Source organism: Enhydra lutris, unplaced genomic scaffold, assembly GCF_002288905.1.
Source record: "Enhydra lutris kenyoni isolate GAN:26980312 unplaced genomic scaffold, ASM228890v2 scaffoldscaffold85, whole genome shotgun sequence".
Lineage (NCBI taxonomy): Eukaryota > Metazoa > Chordata > Mammalia > Carnivora > Mustelidae > Enhydra > Enhydra lutris.
In genome coordinates, this window is record NW_019154169.1 from 5,428,676 (window position 1) to 5,442,465 (window position 13,790).

The 13,790-nt window shown below is 39.9% G+C and overlaps 1 pseudogene across 1 annotated transcript in view; it reads right to left on the reverse strand.

Moving 5' to 3' along the window:
* Positions 1–3,602: 3,602 nt before the first annotated feature.
* LOC111161452 overlaps positions 3,603–13,790 on the reverse strand; it is a 637,630-nt pseudogene continuing 627,442 nt past the window's right edge. The window contains exon 16 of the transcript XR_002641531.1: positions 3,603–4,754. The product of XR_002641531.1 is annotated as a zinc finger protein 208-like (transcript). The remainder of the gene's footprint in view (positions 4,755–13,790) is intronic.

Consider the following 13,790-nt stretch of genomic DNA (forward strand, 5'->3'; position numbering starts at 1 on the left):
AAAATCTAAAATAAATAAAAATTTTAAAAAAATAAGACTTCTTCATTAACACTCAAAGCACACTTAAAATATTGAGCTGAGAACTTTGATCTTTTTCTTGGTCATGTTCAAGGTGGATGCTTAACTGACTGAGCCACCCAGGTGCCCTATGGGCTTATTCTAAAGTACCTCCTTTTGGTACTCACAAAAGGGATGTGTGTGTTCCAGATATGTCTTAGTGGAAAAGCAAACTAGATTTCAGAATTATCAGGGAGAGAAAGGCCAATGATAGTCCCTGGGTGTCTGGCCTAGGGAACTAGGTGGGCAGTGGGGGGCCATTCACCAAGAAGGAGGACAGTTAGAGGAACTTAATTATGGGACTAGGAATGGCTCATTTTAGGCATGCCTGCAATTAACTAATTTTGAGTGGTAACATAATGTTAAATTTTCCTTTCTGATTCTAGATATTCCGTGTGCTGGAAACACTGCTAGGTGTACCTTCACATTTAAATGTTCAGGATAACTCCATGGGGTACTACTATGAGCTACAAACTGAAGCTTAGTGGGGCTCGGCTATCTTCATCTAGCTAGTGACAGAGTCCAGACCTGGATAAAGCTACCATTTTAAACGTGGAAGATAAGGTACAAGAAATCTTAGCTGACAGCCTGTTTCTGGCTTGAGAGATCAGGCAGACTATTTTTAAACTTTAAATATATCGTTGCACAAGATGTATTAGAAATATGGAAGGAAAAGAGGATTTTTATTTATTTTATTTTTTTTAAAGATTTAATTTATTTATTTGAGAGAGAGACAGTGAGAGAGAGCATGAGCGAGGAGGTCAGAGGGAGAAGCAGACTCCCATGAAGCTGGGAGCCCGATGCGGGACTCGATCCCGGGACTCCGGGATCATGACCTGAGCCGAAGGCAGTCGTCCAACCAACTGAGCCACCCAGGCGTCCCGAAAAGAGGATTTTTAGAGCTATATGGAAGAGAAAGTGGCATTATAAATCTGGTTGTAGACATTACACCCGAGATGTCTGGGGGATTTCTAGGTGGAGTAATAAAGCAAGCTGTTGCATCATTTTTTAAAAAAAGATTTATTTATTTACTTGAGAGAGAGAATGAATGAGAAAGAGACAGAGAGAGAGAGAGAGAGAGAGAGAGAGAGAGAATGAGAGGGGGAAGGTCAGAGGGAGAAGCAGACTCCCTGCTCAGCAGGGAGCCGGATACTGGACTAGATCCAGGGACTCCAGGACCATGACCTGAACTGAAGGCAGGCGCTTAATGACTGAGCCACCCACGTACCCACTGCCTTTCTTTTTCTTTTTAAAGGAGTGAAAATCTTTTCTCAAACTGTGATATATTTTAGAGATTCATACTGAAATATTTATGGGTGAAATGATGTAGCTGTGTTTTATTTCAAAACTGACATGAGGGTGGGGAGTGGGTGGGAATACAGATAAAAAGAGACTGGCCATTAGCTGATGATTACTGAAGCTGGTGATGGGGGGGCATGAAGGTATATAAGAAGATTCTGTGTGAACAGGAAGTTTCAAAACTATGTATACATTTTGATCTAGCGCTTCCACCTTTAGGAATTTATCTTAAAGAGATATCACACATATACAAAAATAATTTATGTGCAAGGATATTTATTATAGGATTGTTTGAAAGCAAAGAATAATGAAAAAAACTAAATTGACAGGATAAATGATGGAATACATACACTATGCAGCTGGTAAGGAAGAATAAGGCAACTATATATGTATTGATATGATCCAATTTCAGGTGTATGGATAAACAAAAATAGCAAGTATGGAAAGTTGCTACCATTTATGTAAAAATCTTACAAAAAGTGTTATGTGCATGTTTACACGTAGGCAAACATAAAAATCAGGAAGTATATACAAGAACTTGATACCGTGATAGGTTACGCAGAGAGAGCGGGAAGGGGCATCAGTGGTGTGGAGTCTGACTTATGTCTGTGTACCAAATCGTAACTTTAAAATATTTATCCTGTGCATGTGTTTTAACTCTGAAACCACTTAAAAATGACACATAGAATACTACTTTCTAACCCTGTTTAGGCAGTGACACATGTAGAAAATACAGGTGCCTTGTGAACACTCAGGATGACTGAGAAGATGGATGGCTTCAGGACACAACAGGCCCGCTGCCCCAGACACTGCCTGGGCCGAGGGCATGCTTCTGGAGATTCCCCAGATTCGTTCACAAACTCTGATCCAGAGATCACTGGGATTGGATCAGGGTTCTTTCCCCCATTATAGTCATCTGGAGTGATATAAAAATTGATGACATAATTAACCCAGAACAGGTGAAATTCTAGATATTCCATTTAGAATGAGCTGCTAACTTTGAAAAGACTGGATTCAATTAGCAGGGATTTTATTTGTATTTATTCTCACCAATGATAATCATCTACAGTTTGTTTCTTAGGAGCCATCCTTGTTGAATTTTCTTAAATCATAATTTTATTTAGCCTTGAAAATAAACTGGCAAGTTTCTCTCAGCTTTTCTTTGAAGGGGCACTTTTTATGTCCTTCTACAATCATTGATTTATTCGGGTAGTCTATATCTTCGTGAACTTGGATTTTTTCAAAAAAATCTACCTTTAAATTTTCAAATACATTAAAATCATGCATAGTAGCTATTTAAAAGGAATATTTATATTCCTTCCCTATTCATAATAAGTTTTTTTTCTAGATCAGGGTTATTAATTGTTGGTTTTCTATTTTAGATAAATAACCTTCATATTAAGTCTACTGTTGTTTTCTATTTTATAGTGGTCATTCTTACTGTGATTTGGGTTTATGTGGTTATTTCCCTCTAATTTTTAGAGTTGACCATTGATTCAATGTGCTTAGTATGTAACTGGCAACGAGTAGGTGCTAGAGATCCACGTTTGGAGAACAAAGCCCCTACCTTCGATCCTTGGGTTGACAGGAACACAGCTTTGGCTACACTGAACTGGTTTTGGTTTGTAGAATTTTCTGATTGCTTTCGAAGTTATACTTGAAGGTGGCTTGAGATGTCTAAGTGGGCAGATTTCTTTTGGCCACTCTTCTGTTAATTTCTAATCTTGTGACTTTCTAGCTTTAAATATCATGAAGACCTCATGATAATTATACTTGATTACAGTTTTCTAGAATGAATTATCATAATAGGTGGTTATGAAGGCTTTTTGATATTTGACACATTCATAAGGTCCTCCTCTCACAGGAAATCCTTAACACTAATACCATTATTAATTAATAATGTAACTAATATTTGTTGAACACAGGCTTTATATAAAATATCTGATAGTCCTCAGGAAATCTCTATTAGGGCTATAATGATCACTGCTTAAAAATAAGTAAAGTGAGGAACTGGAAGACTGCGTTATTTGTCCAATGCTCTACAGTTGGTAACTGGTGGAGCTGAGATAATGTTAAGTAAGATGTATGTCATGGTAAAAGGCACATTCACAAAATATCTTAATAAGGTCATTTTCTATTAGGAATTCTCAGAGGTTTAACGCATTTTGAGTGGTAATAGAAAGGTTTTCTATATTCATATTAATATTTTTTTCAGCGAAGTTTTCTGATGCTTGGTAAGCAGTGAGTGTGAGGCAAAAAGAATTCCCACGTTTATTGAATTTTCTTCTGCTATGAGTTATCCCATGTTCCGTAGTGGAAGTGACAAGTGAAGGTTTTCACATTAATTACATTACATACACATCATCTAATACTGAGTCAGGTGTGAACTCCACGTAAAGGCTCCTACACCCCTAACATTCCAGGCTTTCTAACCAGTGTGGATTCTGTAGTGTTCGATGAGCTGTGAGCCAAGAATAAAGGCCTGTCCACATTCTCTACATTCATAAGGTTTGATCCCAGGATGAATTCTCTGATGTTCCGTAAGTTGTGAACTACGAATAAAGGCCATTCCACACTCCCTACATTGGTAGGGTTTCTCACAAGTATGAATTCGCTGATGATGAGTCAGTTGTGAAACACGAATAAAGGCTTTCCCACATTCCTTACATTCATAGGGTTTGTCACCTGTATGAATTCTCTGATGCTGAATAAGGTATGAACTACGACTAAATGCCTTCCCACAGTCCTTACATTCATAAGGTCTGTCACCAGTATGAACTCTCTGATGTCGTGTAAGCTGTGCGTGTTGTCTAAAGGCCTTCCCACATTCCTTACATTCGTAGGGTTTCTCCCCAGAATGAATTCTTTGATGTCGAGTAACTTCTGAGCTATGAATAAAGCCCTTCCCACATTCCTTACACTCATAGGGTTTCTCACCAGTGTGAATCCTCTGGTGGACAGTAAGCTGTGAATGCTGTCTAAACGCTTTCCCGCATTCTTTACACTGATAGGGTCTAGCACCTGTATGAATTCTCCGATGAACAGTAAGTTGTGAGCCACGAATAAAAGCCTTCCCACAGTCTTTACATACATAGGGTTTCTCACCTGTGTGAGTTCTTTGATGCAGAATAAGTTGTGAATGCTGTCTGAAGGTCTTTCCACATTCTTTACATTCATAGGGTTTGACACCAGTATGAAGTCTTTGATGGAGAATGAGTTCCGAAGTACGGCCAAAGGCCTTCCCACAGTCCTTACAGTTGTAAGGTTTCTCACCTGTATGAATTCTCTGATGTTGAACAAGGTGTGAGGCACGACTAAAGGCCTTCCCACATTCCTTACATTCAAAGGGTTTTTCACCAGTATGTGTTTTCTGATGCTGAATAAGGTGTGAGCCACGGCTAAATGCTTTCCCACATTCACTACATTCAATCAGTTTCTCACCAGTCTCACTGTTCTGATGTAAAGTGAGGGAAGCACGATGCTCAAAAGTGGGCATGTTTTCATAACTGACTTTTACTTGCTTGAAATAGCATTCCTGAGTTACTTGGTGTCTTTCAAATTGGCCTTTGTATTTCCAGTCATCTCTGAAACTGGAGCCATCAAAATCATAGCATTTAAGGCTTTCCATTATCTCCCAATTGAATGACTCTACTTCAGAAATATCTTTTCGTGGATATTTCTCACACCTGGACTCCAGCTCTGAAGAAGAAGAAAAAGAATACAAACAGTTTTATTCTTTAAAGAAAAATAAAACATTCTATAGCAGATCAGAGAGACAAAATGAAAATCACCTTAAAAACTGAATGACTGGGCACCTGGGTGGCTCAGTGGGTTAAGCCTCTGCCTTCAGCTCAGGTCATGATCTCAGGGTACTGGGATCGAGCCCCACATCGGGCTCTCTGCTCGGCAGGGAGCCTGCTCCCCCCCACCACCCCCACCTGCCGCTCTGCCCACTTGTGATCTCTGTCTGTCAAATAAATAAATAAAATCTTAAAAAAAAAAAAACCAACTGAATGACTTATATAAGTCTCAAATATTGCTGTGCAATTTCTGAAGGGCACATGAAAGCACAAATCTGATGAGAGCTCCCATCGTGCCAGAAGGGATTAAGAAAAGGAATTAAGCTGGGGTTTCTCCATTTTTATAAAGATTAGAATCATCCAGTAAGGGGCACCTGGGTGGCTCAGTCCCTAAGTGTCTGCTTCAGCTCAGGTCATGATATCAGGGTCCTGGGACTGAAGCCTGCATCAGGTTCCCTGCTTTGCAGGAAGCTTGCTTCTCCCTCTCCCACTCCCCCTGCTTCTGTTCCCTTTCTCGCAGTCTCTCGCTCTGTCAAATAAGTAAATAAAATCTTTAAATAAAAAAAAATCATCCAGCAAGCCTGTTAATATATAAATGTCTGAGACCACCCCAGACTGAATCAAAATTTACAGGAATAGAGAAAAGGTATATGTGTGCATATGCTTGCCTGTATGTACAAATCTATACATAAAAAGCACATGTATATATTTTAAAAATATGGTATAAGGTTTCTTTCTTTCTTCCTTTTTTTTTTTTTTTTTTTAAGATTTTAATTCATTTATTTGTCAGAGAGAGAGAAAGAAAACACAAGCAGGGGGAGTAGCAGGCAGAGGGAGAAGCAAGCTCTCTGCTGAGCAAGGAGCCCCATAAGGGATTCAATCCCGGGATCATGATCTGAACTATAAGGCAGCTATAAGGCAGCCGCTTAACCAACTGAGCCACCCAGGCGTCCATATATATATATATATATACATATATATATATTTTTTTTAAGATTTTTTTTTATTTACTTGATAGAGAGATCTCAAGTAGGCAGGCAGAGAGAGAGAGAGGGAAGCAGGCTTCCCGCCGAGCAGAGAGCCCGATGTGGGGCACAATCCCAGGATCCTGAGATCATGACCTGAGCTGAAGGCAGAGGCTTAACCCACTGAGCCACCCAGGCGACCCCCCTATATATATTTAAATTGAGGTAAGATTTACAAAACATAAATCCCCCCATTTTATTTTTTTTATTTATTATTTTTTTAAAGATTTTATTTATTTATTTGACAGACAGAGATCACAAGTAGGCAGAGACCACGCAGAGAGAGAGGAGGAAGCAGACACCCCGCTGAGCGAAGAGGCCTCCTGTGGGGCTTGATCCCAGGACCCTGATCCCAGGACCCTGAGATCACGACCTGAACCAAAGGCAGAGGCTTTAACCCACTGAGCCACCCAGGCGCCCCAATCCCCCCATTTTAAAGAGTACAATTCAATAGTTTGCCATACAATCCCAATGTCATGCAACTATTGCCACTATCTAGTTCCAGAACATTCTCATTACCCCAGATAGAAACCTTGTGCCCCTTAAGGAGTCCCTCACCATTTTGCATTCCCTCCAGCCCCTAGTAATCACTAATGGCACAGAACCATTAATTCTGTCTCTATGAATTTTCCAGTTTCTGGGCGCTTCATAGAAAAATAAAGGATCTATGTGGTTTTTGTTTTGTTTTCTTGTTTTTGTTTTTTCAAGATTTATTTATGTTAGAAAGAAAGAGAGAGAAGGAAAGTGGGGGAAGGGGCAGAGGGAAAGAATCTCAAAGTAGACTCCCCAATGAGTGCAGAGCCCGATGCGGGGCTGGATCTCATGACGCTGAGATCATGACCTGAGCCAAAACCAAGAGTTGGATTGAGCCACCCAGGTGCCCCTGCATCTATGTTTTTACCACTTTCCACAACATGATGCTCATGCCATCAAAATGAAAAATCCCTGCTTAAATTTTTCTATAGCCTTCTCAGTGCATTTCCAAAGTCACTGGAAAAATTCCAATAAATTCCAAAATCATTGCCATGGTTCACAGGCTCTTGGCAAAGCGAGTCCCTGCCCATCTTTGTCATTCTCAAGGATAATACATCTTCATATTGAACACTGTATGCTTTCCCCTCTAGGTTCCAAACCACAAGTTTTCTTAAATAAATGTATGTCTTTTCCATCTTAGACCTCTCATCAGGTTCTTCCATCTATCAAGAATCCTGTCCTGGGCTCTTTGTATGCTTTTCTCATCCTTCAAGTCTCAGATTAAAACTCACATTTTCTTTTTCTTTTCTTTTTTTTAAAGATTTTATTTATTTATTTGACAGACAGAGATCACAAGTAGGTAGAGAGGCAGGCAGAGAGAGAAGAGGAAGTAGACTCCCCACTGAGTGAAGAGGCCTCCTGCGGGGCTCGATCCCAGGACCCTGAGAGATCATGACCCGAGCCGAAGGCAGAGGCCTAACCCACTGAGCCACCCAAGCACCCTCTTTTCTTTTTTTTTAAGTAGGCTCCAGCATGGAGCCCAATGCAGAGCTCAAACTCAAAATCATGAGATCAAGAGTTGGACACTCAACCGAGCCACACAGGCGCACCAGAAATATAGCCTTACTAGCTATTGTAACCAACCCTAGCATATAATACATTTTAAATAATGGGTTGTTTGATGAATAAATATGGGATTCTAGAGACAGACCAATAGAACACAACAGAAAGGCCAGAAGAAAACTGAAGTTTATATGGAAATTGAATTTATTATAAAGGTGGTATTTCAAAGGGGAAAAGGATAGTTTTTGTAATAAATAATGGTGGGGCAACTGGATACTCATTTGGAAAAAGGTAAAAGCATATCCATATATTATACCACCATATACCAGAATAAACTCCGAATGTTTTAATGTTAAAAGAAAATAGAAACCATACAAACACTAGGAGGAAACATGGTGGATTACTTTTTAAGATGGGGAAACCTAACAATGAAACGATGACTCAAAATCCAAAAGCAACCAAAGCAGACTATGTAAAGGTGAAAAGCAAAAGAAAACAAAAAGCTTGCACATGAACAAAAAACAACAAAAGTAAAATCAAAAGACAAATGAGAGAGGAAAATACGTGAAATTTATATCACAGTTAATAGAATAATCTTCATGATTTATGAAAAGCTCTTAAAAGGCTGAGAAATGCTCTCAAAAAATTAAATATACAATTACCATCTGATCCAGCAATTCCACTCCTAGGTATATACCCCAAAGAAGGGAAGACAGGCCCTCAAATACTTGTACACCCTCAGTCATAGCAGCATTAATCACAATAGCCAAAAGGTGGAAAGAACCCAAGTGTCCACAACAGGTGAATGGATAAATAGAATATGGTATATACATACAATGGAATATCACTCATTTTTTAAAATTCTGGTAAGTGCTGTAACATGGATGAACTTTGAAAACATTATGCTAAATGAATTAAACCAGCTACAAAAGGCCATATAGTATATGACTCCACTTATACGAGGTACTTAGAATAGTCAAATTTATAGAGATAGGAAGTAGAATAGAGGTAATCGCAGACTGGGAGAAAGGGAAAATGAAGAGTTATCATTAAATGAATAGAGTTTCTATTTGGGATTATGAGTAAAATCTGGAAATGGGTAGTGGTGATGGCTGCACGACATTGTGAATGCAATTAATGCCATTGCATTATATACTTTAAAAATGGCCAAATAGTAAGTTATATGTGACACTTATTAAAAAACAAATAATAACCTAATTAAAAGCTCCCCCCACCCAAGAACTGGAAGCACTTAGAAAATACACCAACTTAGAAAAGAAAAAGAAAACACACCAACTAAATATCCTGTATGGAATAAACAGTAATGGGCTTCCTAGCAATAAAATATAGAATTCCAGTGGAGTTATACTATATACATTTTTTATTTATACACATTTAATGATCTGTTCAAAAAACATATATATCCAGGGATGCCTGGGTGGCTCAGTTGGTTAAGCGGCTGCCTTCAGCTCAGGTCATGATCCCAGCGTCCTGGGATTGAGTCCCACGTCGGGCTCCTTGCTCAGCAGGGAGCCTGCTTCTCCCTCTGCCTCTGCCTGCCTCTCTGTCTGCCTGTGCTCACTCTCTCTGACAAATAAATAAATAAAATCTTAAAAAAAAAAAAATATATATATATATATATATATCCATGGTGTACCTGGATGGTTCAGTTAAGTGTCTAACTCTTGATTTGGGCTCAGGTCATGATCTCAGGGTCGTGAGATCAAGCCCTGCACTGGGCTCTGCGATGGGCATGGAGTCTGCTTAAGATTCTCTCTCTTTCCCTCTGTCCCAGCCAGCACCCCACATTCATGCTTGTACTCTCTTTCTCTCTTTCTCAAAACAAACAAACAAAAAACCCATATACAACCACAGTGAAGGAAACAATCAACAGAACTAAAAGGCAACTTATGGAATGGGAAAGGATATTTGCAAAGGACATATCCAATAAAGGGTTAGTATCCAAAATCTATAAAGAACTGATACAACTCAATACCAAATAATCCAGTTAAAAATGGGCAGAAGACATGAAAATATTTCTCCAAAGAAGACATATGGATGGCCAACAGACACATGAAAAGATGCTCAACATAACTTATTACCAGGGAAATGCAAATCAAAACTACAATGAGGTATCATCTCATGCCTGTCAGAATGGCTAAAATAACATAAGAAACAACAAATATTAGCAAGGATGTGAAGGAAAAGGAACCCTTGTGCACTGTTGGTGGGAATACAAATTGGTGCAACCCTTGTGGGAAGCAGTATGGAGGTTTCTCAAAAAATTAAAAATGGAACTACCCTATGATCCAGGAATTGCACTACTGTGTACTTAACCCCAAAATATAAAAACACTGATTCAAAGGGATATATGTACCCCTATAATTTATTGCAGCATTATTTACAACAGCCAAACTATGGAAGAGCCTAAGTGTCCATTGACAGGTGAATGGAGGGGCGCCTGGGTGGCTCAGTGGGTTAGGCCTCTGCCTTTGGCTCAGGTCATGGTCTCAGGATCCTGGGATCAAGCCCCACATCGGGCTCTCTGCTCAGTAGGGGGCCTGTTCCACCCCCCCCACTTTCTGCCTGCCTCTCTGCCTACTTGTGATCTGTCAAATAAATAAATAAAATCTTTAAAAAAAAGGTGAGTGGATAAATAAGATATGGTATATATACACAACGGATTATTATCCATCCATAAAAAAAGAACAAAATCTTGGGCACCTGGGTGGCTCAGTGGGTTAAAGCCTCTGCCTTCGGCTCAGGTCATAATCCCGGGGTCCTGGGATTGAGCCCCACATCATGCTCTCTACTCAGCAGGGGGCCTGCTTCCCTTCCTCTCTCTCTGCCTGCCTCTCTGCCTACTTGTGATCTCTGTCAAATAAATAAATAAAATCTTAAAAGAAAAAAAAAAAACAGCTCAGCTCTCAGAATTTCATAGTACCAGTGCAAAGAAAGTTAAAAGGACACGCAGATCCTGAATAATATAATCAAAAAGGTTAGAGGTAAACAGAGAGGCAAGTGTCCTACCCAAGGAATACTAGTTTTAAATATATGTGGAGAACATTTTGCAAAAATGGAACAACTTGACTTAGTGATGACAATGGAAGAGAAAAGACAGTGGTGTGATTTGTTCTTTGCGCTGAGAAAATACCTGCTAACACAGAATTCCATTCTCATTTAAAATATTCTACAACAGGGGCGCCTGGGTGGCTCAGTTGATTAAGCATCTACCTTTGGCCCGTCATGATCCTAGGGTGTTGAGATGGAGCCCCATATTGAGCTCCCTGCTCAACAGGGAGTCTGCTTCTCCCTTTCCCTCTGGCCCACCCCCCACTACTCTCTCTCAAATGAATAAATACAATCTTTTTTTAAAAGATATTTTTAAAAAGATTATTTTAAAATCTAAAAATTATTTAGGGTGCCTGGGTGGCTCAGTGGGTTAAGCCACTGCCTTCGGCTCAGGTCATGATCTCAGAGTCCTGGGATCGAGCCCCGCATCGGGCTCTCTGCTCAGCAGGGAGCCTGCTTCCTCCTCTCTCTCTGCCTGCCTCTCTGCCTGCTTGTGATCTCTCTCTGTCAAATAAATAAATAAAATCTTTAAAAAAAAAATAAATAAAAAAAATAAAATCTAAAAATTATTTTAAAATCTATTAAAAAGATTTTTTTTTATTAAAAAGATTTTTTTAAAAGATTTTATTTATTCATTTGAGAGAGAGAGACATACAGCGAGAGAGGGAACACAAGCAGGGGGCGTGGGAGAGGGAGAAGCAGGCTTCCTGCCAAGCAGGGAGCCCGATGCAGGGCTTGATTCCAGGACCCTGGGATCATGACCTGAGCTGAAGGCAGACACTTAACCACTGAGGCACCCAGGTGCCTCTCACAAAAGAGAATTTTAAGGGTGTTCTTTAGCTAAAGAAAAAGAAATCCCAGATTAAAGTAAATAATAATAATAATAACAACAACAACAGAAGTTGGGGAGTATTCAAAGTAGTCAAAGAGTAAGTATTCAGTATTATAATATGCAATATGTAACATGTATTGTGTATTATAATATTATATGTATAATATAATATTATTCAGTTTTATAATACTGAATAAAGATTCCAATATTGTCTAGCATGTGCTAATTAATGACACCTGATAACCTTTATTTAGTGGTCACTACTGCCTGCCACTGTTCTGGGCTGTTTCACATTATTAATTCTTGTAACACTCATAATAATAAGCACATGAAGAAGGCTCTGTTTTTAACTCATTTGCAGAGGAGAAAACTGCAGCACAGAGAATCTAAGCAATTTACCTACACACAGATCTAGTAATTGGCAGAGCCAAGATTTGAACTCAGTCTGAATCCCAAGTCAGTGCCCGTAGCCACTATGTGACCTTCTCTCTCATTAAGAGAATAAATGAATTGCTGAATTGGGTAAAGTGAACTGTTCTAAGAAAATAAGTATTTTTTTAAGGGATGAAGTTACTTGCAAGAAAAAGGATCCAAAGAACAGGTAAAAAGGCAGCCACTAGGGGAGAAGGGAGCATGTCCCTTTTTGAAGTGGGAGGAAACTAAGTAGGAAGAAAGAGGAGAGGGATTCGTAGGGGCAAGGGCAAGGTTCCCTTGGGATTGGATGCTAACAAGATCTTTGCTCTCCGTGTCTTTATGTCTCAGGCCATTGTGCCACAATTTTCGGTATGGCTTGGAGGGAAGCTTCTCAACAATAACTCAAGCTACGGCTATCAGTCGGCACCCACTGGCTATTATTCCCAATGACCTCCCCCACTGGATCACCCCTCACTCACCTGGACACCATGGTCCTGTCATATCATTTGTAATCATCCAGGGTTCTCTCCCTTGTTCCAATAAGGAAATGACATCGGGCTTAGAAATGGAAAGTCCTGTTTACAGGAAAAGAAATGGAGCATGATTGTCCTGATCCAAAATTCACACCCGGTCCCTTGGTCACCAACAAAGAGAGACAATTATGAAGGAACAAATGAGGGAAGGAATAAAGTTGCCCAAAGGATAGGGAGACAGAGGTGCTCATGGAGCTACCCATTTCCATTTCCATATAGCACAAGCAATTCCCCTTGGGAACAGAGAGCAGAAATTCAGCCAGAGACTTGTAAGTCTCCCTAGAAATTCACCATGAAGATAACAGAAGTTCCAGAAGGCTAGACCGGAATCATTTAGAGTAGTTAACTGTAGTGGTCATTCTCCATTTGCCCTCTCCTCCCCTCTCAATCCATTCCTCCCAGTTCTTTGTCCTGCTCTGTGCCCCAGGCAGCTTACCTGTAAGGACTGTATTATCCTGACCTCATGGTTTCTCATTGGGTTTGGCATATGGAAAGTATCAGCAGGAGGCCAGAGGGTAGGATGAGAGAGTTCTGGGTGTTTATCCCTCTCCCTCCCTCCTCTGGCAGGGGAGTTCTGGAAGTGGCTACAAATGCTGCTAGCCCTTCTCCATGACTCCAGCTCTCACCAGTGTCCAGTGGCAGTTTTCTCCCTTTACCAGAGGTGGTAACAACCACCATTGCAGTCCTGGGCGCCTTGTTTCCTGTCTGGCCCTGAATTACACAACATCCTTACCTAGCGAGACCAAGTTACTGAAGTTCTCCAGAGTCACATCCCTGTACAAGTCTCTCTGGGCAGGTTCCAGGCACTTCCATTCTTCCTGAGAGAACTCTATGGCCACATCCCTGAATGTCACCAATCCCTGAAATAGTAAGCCCACGCATTACTAGTAAATGAAAGGACTTTTGTTTTTTTCATTTATTACGAAAATTTTCAAAATATTTCACAAAAGTATACAGAGTAGGATAATGACCCCCCTGAATCCATGGCTCTGCTTCAACAATTAACATGACTTTGCAAATTTTGTTTTTTATTTTTTCCCTTCTCTGTGCTTTGTTTTTGTTTTTGTTTTACCCCTGGTGTAATTTGAGGGAGAGCCTACATAGCAAATACCAAACATCATAGTATTTTAGTAGCTAACAGATTAGCCTTTTAAAAAAAAGCATGCCAGTCAGAATATCATTATCATACTTAAAATATTTTTTTACAGTTGGTTTGTTCAAA